The 19,174-nt window shown below is 35.0% G+C and overlaps 1 protein-coding gene across 2 annotated transcripts in view; it reads left to right on the forward strand.

The window, feature by feature from the left end:
* The window catches only part of LOC137398986 (uncharacterized), an 80,312-nt gene that overhangs the window by 16,487 nt on the left and 44,651 nt on the right, over nucleotides 1-19,174 (forward strand). The window lies entirely within an intron of this gene.

Here is a 19,174-nt window from a genome sequence, read left to right on the forward strand (position 1 = left end):
TACAGTCATCACCCATACACTTTACACATTCATCACATGTACACTTTATATAGTCATCACCTGTACACTTTATACGGTTATCACCTGTACACTTTATACAGTCATCACCTGTACACTTTATACAGCCACCACTTGTACACTGTATACAGTCATCATCCATACACTTTATACAGTCATCACCTCTACACTTTACACAGTCATCACATCTACACTTTATAGAGTCATCACATGTACACTTTATACAGTTATCAACTGTACACATTATACGTCATCACCTGTACACTTTATATACACTTTAAATACTAACCGAAATACAGTGTGTATGAACATAACAACGATCGAACAAATTGGGACTCACTTCCTGTCAGTGACTAGCGTGTCCATGAACAGTGTGGTTATGTCTTCATCCCTTTCTGGTATTGGCGTGTACGGCCTGCAAGAATACATTTCTAATAAAACATACAGTTGAACATGAATAACTCAACCTTAAAGGGACTGAGTGAAAGTGTTTGGGCTATCAGAGCATACAGGTTATTCACACACTGTCATGAGTGCATGTATTTACCTTATGATACATGTAAATACACCGACAATATATAAGTATAGAATTACATTATTTGTGGTAAACTAAGAGGATTGCAACAATTGAGTTTAGGACCTGCAAGAATAAATTCATGGCCAAACATATTTGCCTTTAAAATAAAACTGATAGAATGTTCTAGAGCGACAGAATTGACACCTAGAGTAAAGCAATACAGTGAAACATGGATAACTCGCCCTCGGATATAGCGGACACATGGTTAACTCGACTGGATTTGCTTGGTCCGTTCCCACGCAATGATAAATGGCTCTATATAACTCGAACTCAACACTGTTAATTCGAACTGTTTTTGCCCAATGGTTACCGAAACGGTTGCTATCGCTTTAGAAAATCACTTTATTCCAAGCCATAGAGGTGAACCTCAACTTTTCGTAATTCATAAGCGTCGTTACTACCTTCATCGGCAAAATATTTTTGTCAACGACTGTTCTAAAGGTTTGGTGAAATTTGATTTATACTGTTATACGATGAATAGCACGGGCTAGCCGGGTCACGGGCGCAAGGATTTTCGCCACGCACATACAAAACAAAAACAGCATGTTGTTTTTGTTTTGTATTTGCGTGGCGAAAATCCTTGAGTGCGTGACCCGGCTAGCCCGTGATGAATAGTTTTCCGACGTGGATTCCGTGTTGAATCAACGTCGGAATGTTGAATGTTTAAAACGTTTTAAAAATTGTGGTAATTAAACGTATACGTTGTCTTAGCTAAAAAAAATTCATCGTTTGACCTAAACACAGAATACGTGTGTACATTCAATAAGTATCCATTCAAAAAACGTTAGTGATATACAATGTACCGTAAAACCTCGTAAAACTTTTAATTGAACTGCCTCGAAGTGTTGCTCTTAACGAATGCCAGGTAAAGTAAGTTAATCTTTGCATAAACTTCAAGAAAAATCGGCAAAATTGATCGTGGGTAAAACGCTCAAAAGAAAAAGATGTCTTTTTTTTTAGCATTTCAGCAACGATCAAGTTTTGCCAATGTCAATCTAAAAAACGTCCTGGCAATAACATCACCTCAAACAACAAACCAATCTCAAGTGATAGAAAAATCTCTATACTTTTTGATAAAAACGTTTTAAACTTTACATTAGAAGCATTTAATTTGAAACAAGCCATTTGTGCTTTTGATTTATATTATAGTTTGCATATGTTCATGTATCTACTAATAAATAAGTAAATACATGGACTTGTGACAGTGCTCTGATAACTCGAACACTCTGATAATTCGAACACTTTTGCTCGGTCCCTTGAAGTTTGAGTTATCCGAGTTTCACTGTATTTGTTTTACTGCGCTGCAAAGAAACCAACGACTAAAAATTATGAAAAGATTGATAAGATTATGTGCACTGCATTATCAGGATATACAAGTAATTTCACTATTAAAATGGCACACTAGTAACTCTAGTCCTGTAATAGAAAACTAGTAAGTCTGCTGCCATCACGGTACACTAATAACTGCACCACCATAATTGTATGCTTATAGCTCTACTACTGTAACGGTACACTAATAAATCTACTACTATAATGTTACACTAGTAAATCTACTACTATTACAGTACTAATAGATGTGTATTGAGTGTAGCTTCAATTAAAACTGGCAAAGCATATGTTGATGAGGAATTATCAGAGAAGAAAAGGGTAAAATATGCTGAGTCTTTCCCCCCAAACTATGAAAAATCTCTGCTCATACAACATGAAGACTTTACAAAAACCTTAACCTTTAGTGTGACTAGTTACTCTCCATGATAAATTTAGATAAGAGAAGATGCAAAAACTGATAAATAACACAAGAAAATAGAAGACGTTGAAATTTGTTTTCATCAGAACCATCATCTGAACAATAATCAATACAAAGTTGATCATCTAGTCAGTCAGGAAATCAAAGAATATCTTTAGGAAATAAAGCAGTTGGTAAGGCACTCTGATGTTTTAACATACAAAGTACATCTTCAAACTACTTAATTTTAGATTAAGAGGTCTGGTCACACTAGACCTCTTAATACAAAATAACAAACCTCTTAAAACCAATTGATTCCTAGTTATTTGTATAATACACAAATGACCATAAATCAATTATTTAATCATGATATATAGAGGTTCAGCTGCATTTAATATAGTTAAATCTGAATTAAAAGGAGTCCATATTTGTAAAACTTCTTCGAGCGCCATAAACTAGTACAAAAGTTACCCCACTTATCTTGTTTTTGCTATTCTTCTGATGTTTTTTCAATTAAATCTAATTATGGTCTGCCCCGACAAAGATGATGAGGTGATTACTTTCCTGGACTTTGTTATCAAATACCAACACTTTTCGAAAAATAGGTGGCAAGCCTTAAAGGTTGACTTGCAACAAAATTCACATTACAGTTTTTTGGTATCAAAAGATTCACCATGTCTTACTATGTTGTGCTGTAGGTGCCAAATATGTGGAAATGTGATTACAAACTCTTAAAAACTCTAAAACAAAAATTTGCCGTAGTTTGGAATCTCTTTATTTTTCTGACGTAGTCATGACAGTTTGGTTATTGTCATAGATATAGTAAACCCTAGATTGGCGAATAGCTATCCTTACAATGGAGCAAAAGTGAGGCCTATAATTGGCTGCTGTTTTCACGACGTTACATCGCAGTGATGTGCATCACATCATCAGAGCCTTCTATTGAGCAATGAGTTTAGCAGTGACAGCATGCTTGTCACACTAGTATTTAAGTCATAAACGTAACAGTAAGACCATATTCTTAGTTAAATGTCACCAGAGGTGACTACAACACCCCAGGTATATCATGAATTGTCCATAACAAGACAGAACTTCATCTCAAAACAAGAAGTTCTCAACAATATCATAAGCTATCTATGCTAATTAAAGACACCAAGCTGAAAGCTGCTAGTGGAAAATAATAAAAAAACCTTCATCATCGGTTTTGAGTCAGCAGCCAAATCTGTACATAGCATTGCTCAATATCTTTTCAGCAACTACCCTTACATCAACTACTTCCTAAGTTTTAAGATCAACCAAGATCACATTGAGACTCTGTTTTCCACTATACGATCTATCATGGAAAAGGTAGGGTGGCTATAACAATAACCTGGATGTGCAGTGCTTTAGATCTGCACTTCAAGCACTGCTCATAAAGGCAGATATCACACCAAGTCCTAATGCTAACTGTATTAATTTGGATGTGAGCAGGGCTGAAAAACCTGGCCAACTCATGCTACATTCTCTGGCTAGAAAGGAGAAGGATGAGACAAAAGCTGATAAAGGTGAAGATGAGGAGTTCAGTGATCAGGAAACTTTTCTAACTCTAATGTGATGAATGTAGCAAGTTCTTGACCGATGTAGAAGTAGTGGGAAGAAGAAGTATTGATGAATAACTATAATCTCAGTTAAAACAGAGGAGGATTTGTGACACCATTGATACGTCAGGCCGAATATGTATTGCTGCAGAAAAGTGCTTACGTTCACACATGGAGAGCTATGGTATCACACAGAGAGCTTTTAAACAAGTAACATCACAGACAATAACATATATGTTACATTTATATGTTTACATGCACAGTGCAGGCCAACAGTCTACTCAAAACTATAGTAAATCGTTATACATTTAATAAAATCATAATACACTATGCCGCTTCAAAGCAGGATTTTAGTTCAACCAACCTTAGACAAAAGCTACCTCATCCAGTTATTTTCAGTCATGTCTAATGGGTGTTTAATACTGTGTTCCAACTTAACTGCTTCTAAATCTCATTTGATTCATTAGTTTGTTATTAGTTTAATTTCTATTTGGTCACTCTTTGTATTATCAATGATATAGAAGCTGTGCATATAGTTATTACACATGATAATCTCTCATGGCACACAGAACTCCAGAGTACTAGCAATAATAAAATATACTGGCATTAAATAATAATAGAATAAGTGTGCACATAGTTATTACACATGAAAATATCTCATGGCATACGGGACTATATGACTAGGCACTCATGGCACCCAGTCATTGCTATTTGTATTATCCATTACTATTGGATAACTATTGGTATTATCCATTACCATGTGTGTAAGATTCTTGCTTTTTTTCATCCAAAGTCAGTTTTATATATTTTCAACAAAATATGCAGTCTTAGATGCACAAGCTATAGGAAAATTGTGCAGTTTTTAGTGCTAAGTCAATAGGAATTCATAGATCAGCTGATTCACTTTGCACATCACCACGACGTTGCGTCATGCTAATTATAGGCCTCACTTGTTTTGATTATTCGCATGTCTAGGGTTTACTATATCTATGGTTTGGGCTATCAGAGCAATCAAGTTATCCACACACTGTCATGACTGCGTGTATTTACATGATGATACATGTATATACACTAACAACCTGTAAGTACAAAAGCAATATATTTGTGGTAATGTAAGAGGATTGCAACAATCGAGTTTAGTACCTGCAAGAACAAATTTATGGTCCAACATATTTGCCTTTAAAATAAAACTAATAGAATGTTCTAGAGCGACAGAATTAACACTTGAAGTAAAGCAAGATTTGTTTTACTGCACTGCGAGAAAAACCACCTACTAAAAATTATGAAAGGATTGAAAAGATTATGTGCACTGCATTGTAAAGATATACAATAAATTTCACAATTAAAATGGCACACTAGTAACTCTAGTACTGTAATGGAAAACTAGTAAGTCTGCTGCTATCACGGTACACTAATAACTGCACCACCATAATTGCATGCTAAGAGCTCTACTACTATAAATGTGCACTAATAACTCTACTGATATAATGGTACACTAATAACTCTACTACTATAATGGTACAGTAGTAACTCCACTACTATAATAATGGTACACTAATAACTAGAGCTGCACAATGATCGCGCTAATTAAACGATTAATGGTGACTAATACAAATAAACGATTAACTGAGTTGAGCAAATTAATCTAGAATTAAAATGCATGTCATGATTTTGATGTGGTTCCTTTCCTTTGTACTGTTTAGTAATACTAACGTAGCAGGTTAATACCATTTAATTTATTAACAAATAAATATTATGACAAGTAACACGTTCTTACCAATAAATTAAACCACAATTATTTTGCACTCAACTATGAAAACACAGTGAGCCGCTAACATTAAACTTGTTTATACAACACAATGCACAAGCGCCGTGCCGATCTAGCTGTAAGCGGCCATGTTGTTAGTTGTTTGAAAATGTTTTTAGGTAATAGCAGTAAAAGTGATTTCAGTATTATTTAATATCTTACAGTTGATTTTTGTTTATTTTTAAAAATTTTTTAAAGTAAATTATACATGTATTTTCATTTTTCGAAAAAATCACAACCATATTTCAGCTTCAGAATATTAGTAATATAAGATTGACACTTTATTGGAACATGAAAGCAGAAAAATGTCTTCCACCCTAGGTAGAGCATTTCTGTAAGTTGTTGGAACCGTAAACAAGAAAGTGAAAATCAGTATATGCCAGAAAGAATTTGCTTACCACCAGAGCACATCATCATTAAGATATATTATAAATAATTTTCATCCTACCGCGCAGAAATCATCACCAGCTGTCGCAGACAATAACTAATAGGCTACTAGTGACTACCAGCACTACTGTCCCCTATGAGCATACCTGCCAATTCTCACGCATTGGGCGTGAGACTCACACAATCACCCCAAAGAGAAAATAGAAATGCGTGCGATTTTTGCCCAATTTCCACAATTTCATATATACTATCATTGATACATCAATTGCCCCAAAACCAAATCTCACGCATTGCCCCACTCTTGGGTTGGCAGGTCTGCCTGTGAGCGGCCATTCTCTAAAGCTGGCAATGTTGTATGTAGGAAGAGTGCATCTCTTTATTCAGATAATGTAAATAAACTGTGCTGCCTCAACTCTTGGCTGCTTAATTATAGAGTTTCATTGACAGGTTTCATACTCATAATAATTATTACATTGTAACTTATGTACATTGTACATAACATGTACCACTGCTAATATTGTTTAAAATATAATAAATCTATATGTAGCTGTATTATTTGTTTTTGAATATGCAGGTTTTTGCTAGATTAATTCTAAGATTAATCAAAGATTAACTGGTTCAGGCAAGTTATTAATCGCGATCAATTTTTATAATCGTTGTGCAGCTCTGCTAATAACTATACTACTATAATTGTACACTATTAACTCTACCACTATTACCGTACTTATAGATGTGTAAAATGTAGCTTCAATTAAAACTGGCAAATCATATGATGTTGAGGAATTATGGGAGTAGAAGGAAAGTAGAATATGCTGAGCCTTTCCCCCCAAACTATGAAATATCTCTGCTCATACAACATGAAGGTGTTACAAAAACCATCACCTTTAGCGTGACTAGAATTAGTGTAAAATAGAAAACGTTGAAATTTTTTTCATCAGAACCACCATCTGAACAATACTCAATACAAAGTTGATCATCTAGTCAGTCAGGAAATCAAAAATATCTTTAGGAAACAAAGCAGTTGGTAAGGCACTCTGATGTTTTAACATACAAAGTACATCTTCAAACTACTTAATTTTATATTAATCGGTCTGGTCACACTAGACCTCTTAATATAAAATACTAAACCTCTGAAAACTAATTGATTCCTAGTTATTTGTATAATACACAAATAACTATAATTCAGTGATTTGACCATGATATACAGATGTTCCGCTGTATTGAATCTCGTTAAATCTGAATTAGAATGAGTCCACCTTTGTAAAACTTGAGAAGGATGAGTCAAAGGCAAAAAGTACCAAAGATGAAGTCTCCTGAGGCAAACTCCACAAAATACACCAAAGTCTAATATTATGAGCATTATTTATCACTATGAACTGATCAATCTAAACATTTTCTTGTGGTAAAATACTTGCCAATCCAAAAATATCAGGACGAATAGTCTGGTAGGAAAGAATAGAGAATGGTAGAACTGGATAATCCCAAAAAGGTTTTTGCACTGCGCAACCAACAAGAGTTTATGAAAATAGGCTGGAGCTCTGAGGCTACTACAAAGTTACACTACGTGTAACTACACAAGTTGCTCAATTACATCATTCAAGGACGGATGATTACGGAAGCATCAATGGCCTCAGCGAGCAAACGCATGCTAGCAAATCAGAATCCATTGAATTCCGTTACAATTATATTAATCTTAGTTGTTGTTACAACTTCTTACAACGTTTATTCATCTGTTATTCATCTGTTATTCATATGTTATTCATCTGTTATTCATCTGTTATTCATCTGTTATTCATCTGTTATTCATCTGTTATTCATCTGTTATTTATCTGTTATTCATCTGTTATTCATCTGTTATTCATCTGTTATTCATCTGTTATTCATCTGTTATTCATCTGTTATTCATCTGTTATTCATCTTTATTCATCTGTTATTCATCTGTTATTCATCTGTTATTCATCTGTTATTCATCTGTTATTCATCTGTTATTCATCTGTTATTCATCTGTTATTCATCTGTTTATCAAACTGCTAAGCTAAGAATGCGAAGCATTGTAGATGACAGCTAGGAATGCATCAGCGTTGGAAGCATTGCTTTGACAGACCGCGTAGGAAACATTGGAAACTAAAAAGCTGAGAGAAATAGCAATCCAACCCGCTGCTACAAACAATGTAGTAAATGATGTATTACTCCCATGCTCCTATGTATCAAGTAAAGGGGCCATCTAACCAATTCAGCTGATGATAAATATTAATAAGCATGGTAGATGTATGTCCATATATGTAGTCATCACTACGCATGAAAGAGATGTGTGACTATATGGTAATCAATAATAATTGTTACTACTACATATGAAGGAGAACAATACAACACAAGAATTACCAAAGGGTAATCTACAGAGCAAACAACTTTGCAGAGTGACAACACACAAGCAAGTACATATATATACAGTGAAACTCGGATAACTCAAACTTCAAGAAACCGAGCAAAAGTGTTCGAGTTATTAGAGCATTCAAGTTATAAGTCATAAGGAGGACAGTCATAAGTGCACGTATTAGATCCATCAGTAGATACATGTACATATACAAACTATATACAAATCAAAAGCATAGATTGCTTGTTGCAAGTTAAAGGGTCTCTTGTGTGAAGTTTTAAATATTTTTAATCAGAAAGTATAGATAGTATGTTTTAGGTGATGTGACTGCCAGGATGTTCTCAGACTAAAATTGGCAAAACTTGATCGCGGTTAAAACGCTCAGAAAAACTACATACGTATTTTTCTACCAAGAGTTTTAACCAAGATCAATTTTGCAGTAAGTCAGTTATTACAAAACTGCTTTACTATTAAAAGCCCATTATCAATTTTGCCGATTTTACTTTAAATTTATCCGAATTTTACCTCGCTTTTCTCACTTTCGGAGGGTTATCGCTAAGCGGGTGTTTGGTAAAATTTGATTTTTCCAAACCTTTAGAAAAGTTGTTAATGAAAATATTTCGTCGATGTTGGTAATAACGAGGCCTAAGAACTACTAAAAGTCGATGTTTATCTCTATGGCTTGGAATAAAGTGATATTCTAAAGCGATAGTAACAACCGTCTCGGTAGCCGTTTGACAAAAAACTGTTCGAGTTAACAGTTTCGGTCGAGTTTTCTAAAGCCATTTATCATTGCGTGGGAACGGACAAAACAAATACGTTGAGTTAACCGTGCTTTCGAGTTATCCGAAGGTGAGTTATCCGAGTTTCACTGTATATCGAACACTCAACCAGTCATAATCAAATCAAATATTTACAGCACTTTTATAGATACAGCTTTTAGCTTCATTTATTATAAATATTATGACTTTGTAAAATCGTAATATAATATGTTTGGGTTTTGATGTTTTAAAAACAAAAAAAAGATTGACGTAATAGCTCTAGGATGCATGGCAAGAAATATGAATAATCTTTTGCCTTATGTAAAATAGATCATTAGAACTGTCTCAGGATAAGGATTAAAGCAAAATCCATTTTTACAAATCAGTGGTTGATGATGGTTTGCAGGTTATGGCCAATCTTGTACAAATTATTGACATAAATCAAGTATAATTACTCTGGCCCACCCCAACGCCATGAAATCTCATAAGATACCAGATGTCAAGACGTCAGATATCACATGTCAGAAAAGAATGCTGACTGATATCACAGACACTAAAAATAGGCATTACAAGAATAGTGTAAGATTCGCAAGAATGAGCTAAGGCAACCAATGACGCTTGGCAATCATCTGAGAATGAGTATATAAGAAACTGGCAGCAAGCAAAAGCAGCGATGAACTGGTAGCAAGCTAGAGAGCGATAAGCTGGCAGCGAGCCAAGCAACAAAAGAAGGGTGCAGCGAGAAAGGAGCCAAGACATAGAGAGGCTAACATAATCCAAAGGAGCCTGCAGAAAATGGCCTGCAGAGGATCAACCCATCGAGAAGAAAACACACAGCTGACACAATTTACTCAAAAAGGTGGAAAACCAGGAAACTATAAAGCCCCGAGAAGAGAGGGTTTATTTAGCCTCCCTGTCAACAGAAGGAGTCATCATGACACGCCTAGTAAACATGTATTTATTAAAAGATCATAACTAATAGAACTAAGTATAAAGGCATACTGTTCTTTTTGTTTTGACTAGGGAGTATTGACAGAATAATTGTCAATTTTGACCATTTGAAGAAAATAGAGTTCCCATATACTTAGAAACAAACCACTGGCGTGTTATTGTTGATTACAAGATAATTGCTTATAGAGAGTCGTGCGCCTCACATCTCAATACTACTTGTGAACATTGATATTTACGCTCATTATTGCAACAGCGTGTTACTGTCGCAACAAATTTCAAAAGAAACTATAGTAGTGCCCGCCGCCATTGATTGATTTGTTGTTTCAAATTTGTTTTATAGCAACAGTCAGATTTTTGTGTGGTAGAAGTGCAACTTTGTTTGCGGTAAAAATTTGTCTTGAATGAATTTGAATTCAAGGTCCAGAGGCTAACCGTTACACATAGAATCGTAGTATTTCACTCAAAAGAGACACAAAAAAATATTACCTTTCACATCAATATTATCACTACAAAACTTAAAAAAATCAAAATTATAATCATTAATATCTAATTTGATATCTAAGTAATAGTATATTATTACTTAAACATCAAGTAATTATTATTATAAAAGCAAAATAAAATAATTATAACAAAATATTTCTCCCATGGAAGTATTGTTAAGGATTTGCCAAACTTAGCTATTTCTAATAGCCACATGATATCAAGCTATCCTGGGATATGCGTAGTATTATGCAAGCCAGCTTGCATAGAAAGCCAATGGAACACTGTATATAAGGATATGTAAGCCAGTCTAGAACAGGATGGGTAAGAATAAGTAACGAAGGAAGATAGCCTAGTGAGACAGAAGAACAAAGAGCACGAGATACTGTCGACAAACGACAAAACTATATATGGACATTTGTGGATAATATGAACATTAACTCTATCTGTGGAGCTTTAGCTATTATTAATATTATATTTTCCCACTTAGACCGCACAGCAGATGCGTAAGGGGTGTGGGAACACGGTGTGTTTACACTAATAAGTGGTTTCAAAATAAGAATTTTTTTAAAAATTATAGTGTTTTTCTCATCTCATCATGATCTTAACTCTCTTAGTGTACGAGACCAACAGGACTGATAGACTACATTAGTTCTTATATATGGAGTATAGGTGTTTGATTTTTGGCGGGTATTGTATCCTATGTTTTCGCCTTTGAATGGTGGTTCTATGCCCTCGGCAGCACATCTTACAAACAGTTTATGCCTACCCTCTCTTCTTCTCTCCTGTAAGGACTCAACAGTTGTATCTTCTCGTAATTTTGTAAAACTTATCTGGCCCTTGATGTTAAAAATAAATCGTAGTGCTTTATTTTGAAACTTTTCAAGCTGTTTGACATGTTTATTTTGATAGGGATACCAGATTTGTGAGGCATATTCTAGTGTTGGCCTTACTAAAGAAAAACAGGCAATCTTTTTTGTAGGGGTATCTGCCGCTCGCGTTATAAAGAGCCATACACATTAGTCCAGTCATCTTGCTTGCAACAATTATAGTTGTGCATGACAACTAATATTATTTCAGTATAAGACAACTTGTAATGACAATCCACTTAGTAGTGATGTTAAGTGCCGTAAGTCGCTATGTTAGCGAGAGGCGAGCGCAAAAATTCACTACAGTATGACTAAAGTGTTAACGATACTAATTCTATTAACAAGATTGGCTAGCATGATAAACGTCTACCAATGATTAGCTGATTAATTCTTAAGTAGGCTACATGAACTCTCACGTACACATTTGATTGTCGCTATATATAGTAAGCATTAGGCTATCGCCAATTAAATCCTCGAAGTCACGACCAACCGCAAAGCTCATTTCAGTCTCACCATGACATAGAGCAAATTTCAACAACGCGAAGATCTAGCTGCTCTGACTTTTGAGATTACTCAACCGTTAGTAAGACGTCAACATGTTAGGTCGTGAGTTACGGTTGGCCGAGCACACTTTTGTCTTTTTCACCGCATAAATTCTACCTATTCAAATACGCCTTTTTGCCTGTTCGTTCACGCGTACATTTACTACTTGTAAGTAATAATAATATTAGTAATCTGATTAGACAAGCAATAGCATTTAATAAAAATTATAGTTGCACAAAGCATGATGTACTAAATTATTTATAAACTCGATAATTGCATTGAGACTCAAAAGTATAGCAGGCCTACACCCAACGGCTGCACAGCCTGCACTCATTCAGATAAATGAGATTATATTTCAAACAAATAATTGTTCTCGGGTTCGCTAATTTAGTTGGCCCACAAACATTTACTAGATTTTTGAGGAGATGCTAGGCTCAAATAACACTCTTCCAGAGTGCAATTATCCATTTCAATATGCAATCCATTTCAGTGCAATTGTCAATTTTATTCAAGCGTCATAAATAAGCCAAAGAGTAGGTACTGCGAAACGACCCAAAGATGTACTAGTGATCTAAATAAATGTACTTAACATTACTAAGTATTAGCCAAGAATAACAGTACTAATTACTTCATATGACTTGATGGATTAAACTAAATCATGCAAACAATAACAATTTCATATTACAAATACATACATATTATTTAAGGAAGGGCCATGCTGTAGTTCACACAATGCAGTATGTTTGACTAACTTTATATAGCCTTGGAACTAAAACATAACTAAATAGACAAACAATGAGTGAGTAGACAACTGCTCTTTATTCTAATATTATCAACAAAGTTATTATTCAGGCTGAATCAATCGCTAAATATCCATCCTGTATGATTAGGTGACAATCAAATAAAGCACGAACAGTGTGAGCGAGTAATACAATCAGTTAGCAGAAATTAATCGAACAAACAAACTTCAAATAAAATGAGTTTAATAATGAATAGCTTCCACAAACGTTGCGCTATTGGTAGCTCTTAGCGACGAAATGAGACATGTCTAAATAGCTTCTGATGTAACTTGCACAAGTGAATTTACAAAGGAAATCACTGTTTTTATTCCCATTTTTTATGTTTACATTTCTCAGCTATTAATTTTTATGAATGCAGTTTAATAGAAAACTAGTACTTAGGTTACGTAATTATTGGCTCTTATTAATAAGTATTCCACAGTTGCTCTGATGACTAGTGGTATACAGACAACGAATATCGCCCTAGCGCTCGGACATGTTTTTCTTTGCACTGCAAGTTACTTACTATTTGTATGTTATTACTATTAGTTAATTACTGCTAGTAGTACACTAGTATATCATATTAATTATTAGTTATTATTAGATTATATAGTGTAGTTAGTTTAAATAGAGTAATAGGATATTTACCAGCGGGTCGGCCGTTTTGGCCCCACCCTTTGTTTGAATCTTGATTATAGTTTTCCTAGTTCAGGAGGTTGTGGAGGGTTGGTTTTGCACAGATCTACTGTGTATATTTTACAGAGGAAGTGTGCCCTTCATACTTTTTGAGTTTTTTTTCGTGGCCTAAACACTTAACTTTTCATTTGTTTTTCTACTTTTGGTGAAAGGCATTTGTTATGATGAGTGGAAAGGGTTATATTACTCCAGTGAGAAAAGGCAGCGCCAGTCTGGGTAGTGCAGTTGTATCTAACACTGGCAACACAGGGTCATGTTCTACATGTTCAAAAACTTACCAAATCTAACAGTATTTTTTGCAGCAGTTGTTCTGGTCAGTTTCATGCACCTTGTCTTGAGTGGTCAAATCCAGAGCTGCTTGTGCTTAGTAAACCTGGTATTCGATGGTATTGTACAGAATGCAGTGGCAAAATACCAGACTATGTCTATGTGCCAAATCTGATGACTAATCTAGAATTTGTAGATCTGAAAATGGACTCCATGTCCGGTTCTTTGAAAGCATTGATTGAAAACAATGATTCAGTTAAAGAATAGAGAAAGCATAATATTATTATGCTTTATTAGTTATCTTGAGGTGTTGACTGATGTTCTAAAAAAAGAATCAAGGAGATTGACCCACTAGAAGCTGAGATATAGACAGCCAAACACAGGTCTACCTAATAAAGAATCAGAGGAAAACCCTTCGAAAATCCCGAAAACTGTGACGTATAAAATCGACTTAATGGTCATGTGCCGGAGTTGCGCACCCTTACCGCCGTTATGTATAATGATTGTTTTGGCTACGAGATGTGAAACGCTTCTCGCGATAGTAAATAATTTACATACTAGCTCTGGTTTCTCAGGAAAATCATCCAAACATTGTGTTGTAAAGGCATTTGCCCACAACTCCTAGCCATGATTTTTTAAAGCAGAAGAGCAGATTTTGACTATTGTGCTTCAAATTTTATCTCGATCTTCACGGATATGCTCCGACGATCATCTGTTCAACGAACGGCGCGTGTATAGTCTATATGCGATATCCGCGAGTTGCAGTTTGTTTACAATAAGAAATAGGAATGGGACTTTTTGTTCCTTCATCGTTTTTCTACTGTGTATCTACTGCAGCATTCTTCTACTGTGTATCTACTGCAGCATTCAGTTGATTTTCATGATTATCGTCACTATTAACAGACTGGAAGTTCACTACAGCCATAATCTTAAAAAGACTAACTTGACCGTGCTGCTCTTGCTATAAGAAAAGAAAACGATAACTTTTGCTTTGATTTTTCTATTGATCTATTATCTTATCTATGATTATTTTTTATGATTTATATAATATTCATAATGCATATTATACAAAATAATAATATAACTGCATATAGAATAAATGATGTAACTAATATAATTTGTAGAAAATTCCAAATAATAACCGAGATTGATTTAATTGATTCTATTTATTAGCTATAGTTAAAAAATCTGAACAACGCTAAAGATGAGTCTGAATAGGGAAGCTAAGTAGGAGAACAACAAAACTGAGCTGAACTAGCAAGATAGCGAAATAATAGATGCGTGTAATTATTTTACGCTAAAACTAATCTACACGTCAGAGGGGCTGGTTCGGAATTCTAGGAACGATGCTTGTTAGGCCCAATTTGATTGTTCTATACTTACAGGGATTAAACCAATTAAAACGCCGTGATTGTTATAGGAGAGCGCATTAGTTGGCTTAATTGACCAATGGCACACAAGTCGATTTCATACGTCATATATTGATGATTACCAAAACACTTTTGTTTTTTGGTAGACCTGCGTTTGGCTGGCTATATCTCAGCTTCTGGTTGGTCAATCTCCTTGATTCTTTTTTTAGAACATCAGTCAACACCTCAAGATGAATAATAAAGCATAATAATATTATGCTTTCTCTATTCTTTAAAGAGGTTTTAACCCAAAATCAAGAACTACAGTTAAAAATTGACTCGGTATCTAGCTCTTTGAAAACACTGAGTGAGAACAGTGAGTCATTTAGAGAGGTTGTTACCCAAAATAATGAGCTAAAAGAAAAGACTGATATAGTTGATAACACCACTCGCGCACTACTCGTGTGTATGGAGACTTTAAAAAACAACCACAGCTTTGCTGATGTGGTAAAACAAAATAGTGAGATTACTCAGATTGCTAAAAGTGTTGAAACAGGTATTTATAAACAAGCTACTATCATAGAAAAGGAGTCTAAGAAATTCAATGCAATAGTTCACAACCTTGATGAGATTAGCTCTAGACCACATAATGATGAAATTCATAACATTCTTACAAACATTTCTTTTAATGGCAGAGACCTTAAATATAGTAGAAGGCTAGGTTAACCAGGTGGTAGCAAACCAAGACCCAATAAATTCGAGTTTTTTACTGAATTTGATAAGTGGGAATTTCTTAGTAGATACAATAGACACAAACAAATCAAAACCTCCTTTGCAACATTAGATCTTACTCAGAAGGAAAGAGCAAAGGAGTTGGAATTACGTCAAAAAAGGGAGCTTGCTAACACACATGAAGGTGTGAGGTTCCGTGTTAGAAATGGTATAATTCAAAAGTTTGAGAAAGATGCATGGTCAACTGTTACACAATAGGTTTATTGGGTAATAAAATAAAGTTTCTTTTATGGAATGCAAATGGTCTGAGAAACAAGACACATTACTTGCAACATATAATTGATAACCAGCATCCATACATTTTAGCAATTACCGAAACAAAGCTAACACCTAGTGTAGGAGATGTTGAACTTTGTTCAGGGTATACATATTATAGAAGAGATAGGTGAACAGGTATAGGATTGGGGGAGGAGTGTTGATCGCTGTCTCCAATAAGTGTCCATTGATAGTTACTGATTGTTTTGTATCTGAAAGTTCAGAAATTTTATCTCTGTGCTTGGATTGTAGTAGATACCGTTTTAACTTTGCCTGTTACTATAGACCACCGAGGCAGTCAGATTTTAATGACCTACTGGTATGGTATGAGGAGGCAACATGTCCCAACACCATAGTAGCTGGAGATTTTAATCTCCCAGCAATAAACTGGTCTACTGAAAAGGGTGTTGCTAATAAGTCCAATGATAATAGAGTAGCATTGCACAGAAAATTTACTGATTTTGTTGAAATAAATGGCTTAAGTCAGACAATAACTACCCCTACTCATATAGATGGAAATATATTAGATCTGGTCATAACAAACTTGAATATGGATGATACCTCATGTGAGCCTAGTATTAGCGATCATCACATTATATTCAATGAAATAATAATTTCAAGTAAACATAACATTAAAGACGCTGTGCATACTCCTCGACCTGGCTATTTTCAGTTTAACAAGGCAAATCAAGAAAAATTAGATCAATCTCTTTCTGATATATACTTTGAAATACGACATCTGTCAACACAATCAAATACCAGTACAGATCTATTGTGGTCTACTTTTATGGATTTATTTATGAGAGCAGTAGAGCAAGCTGTACTTCGTGGGACACCAGGCAATAAACGAAAGCCATGGATAACACATAGCACTATTCGGCAACTGAGAAAACGAAACCGACTATTCAAAACCTTTGTTTTAACTAAAACTGAAGAGTCTAAAACACGACTAAAACATCATGTTAAACATTGTAGAAAATTGGTTGAAGCCGACTATAGAGGGTACATAAATAACCATATACAGACGGTTCCCTACTTACGAACATTTGAGTTACGAACAACGGTACATACGAACGTATGTACCGTTGTTTGTAACTCAAATAACTTTTCAGTTATTTGTTTGAACTTTACATACGTATTGTAAGGGATTTGCCGGCTTTTACTTGGCACGATCTCTACTAATAAATAAAGAGAAGAGAGTACCTGTATATTCATCAATGATATACAGCCCCCCAGGGGGGCTGTATATCATTGGTTTCATTCAGCTTTTAATTAGCAAAGGGAATTTCACTAGCCGTGGAGCGTACGGCTATCTGCTCTGCTCAACTAAATGAGCGCATTCATTTATATACAATAATATCAACCGTTCCGGCTAACGGCAAACGGTAAGAACACCGGCTAACAAGGTGAATAAGTAGGACCGCTAGCGCAATGGTATGACAACAATATAAGTGACGATAAGTGATAGTGTTAGGACGGTATATCAGATATAACAATAGCATAACGAGTGAAACAACGATATAATAAACGGACAACACATACAAAAAATAAGACAACAGTGGTAAGTGATAGCATAACGATTAAAACAACAATATAATAAAAAGGACAAGACATACAATAAATAAGAAATGCAGTGTCATGGCCCGGCGTCTACCGAAGTATTATCTCCATTTTATTAAAAAAAAATTTCCATACAAACCAATACTGGTTACTTATACAAGCCTTAAACATACTTATATAACCCTTCAATATACTTATATAGGCCTTAAACATAAATTATAATACAAAATATAGCACTGAAGCAACTTACGAACAAATTCACATTACGAACAATCATTCGGGACGTAACTCGTTCATAGGTTGGGAACCGTCTGTATGCAAAGAAATGACCAATGGCAACACAAAGCTGCTATTTAAGTACATGGAAAATAGACGGAAGATGCACAACACTATTAAAAGCATTGAGAACAGTGCAGATAACTCACCCTTACAAATCACAAATACCTTTGCTGTTGCGTTCGCTTCAGTGTTTGCTGAGAATAATGGCCAGTTCAGTCACTGTCTGCCTAAATATAATGTTCAGTTTGCTAATGATTCCATCCGGTTTAATCCACACGGTGTTCATAAAATGCTAATCAAATTAGATGCTAGAAAGGGTTCAGGGCCTGACGGCTTAACTGCTGCAGTGCTCAAATTTTCTGCAGATGGAATATATCAAGTTTTGACAATAATTATGCAACACTCCTATGACACCTCAACAGTTTTCTTTGACTGGCGAAATGCTCGGGTTGTGCCTATTTTTAAAAATAAAGGTAGTAGGGAGTGTCCATTAAATTACAGACCCATTTCTTTGACCTCAATAACCTAAAATTAATAGAACACTTAATAGCACATGACATTCGTACATATCTAGAGTCCAATAAAATTGTCAGAAAGACAACATGGATTTAGCCCAAAACACAGCTGTGACTCGCAGCTCCTTATAACAAAATCTGAATTGGTCAACAACTATAACAACAATGAACAAACAGACTTGATAATGCTGGACTTTTAAAAGGCGTTTGATGTTGTTCCTTTTGCTAAATTGCTTTACAAACTAAAAATAGTAGGAGTTCATGACAAGACTGTCCATTGGATAGCAAACTGGCTTTATGATTGGCATATGTCTGTGGTTGTTGAGGGTGTTGACTCAGACCCATGCCTTGTAACATCAGGAGTTCCTCAGGGTTCTGTGTTGGGGCCTCTTCTCTTTCATATATACATTAATGACATGCCTAATGTAATCAAATATGCCCAACTTAGATTGTTTGCTGACGACTCATTACTTTATCACAAAATTAAAAGTAAGCGAGATCAGTTACATCTTCAAGAAGATTTTAAAAACTTGGAGAATTTGTCAAAAGACTGGCAGATTAAATTTAATATCAGTAAATGTGAGCACTTGTCCATAGCAAGAACTAATCCCA

This window comes from Watersipora subatra, chromosome 6 (assembly GCF_963576615.1).
Source record: "Watersipora subatra chromosome 6, tzWatSuba1.1, whole genome shotgun sequence".
Classification (NCBI taxonomy): domain Eukaryota; kingdom Metazoa; phylum Bryozoa; class Gymnolaemata; order Cheilostomatida; family Watersiporidae; genus Watersipora; species Watersipora subatra.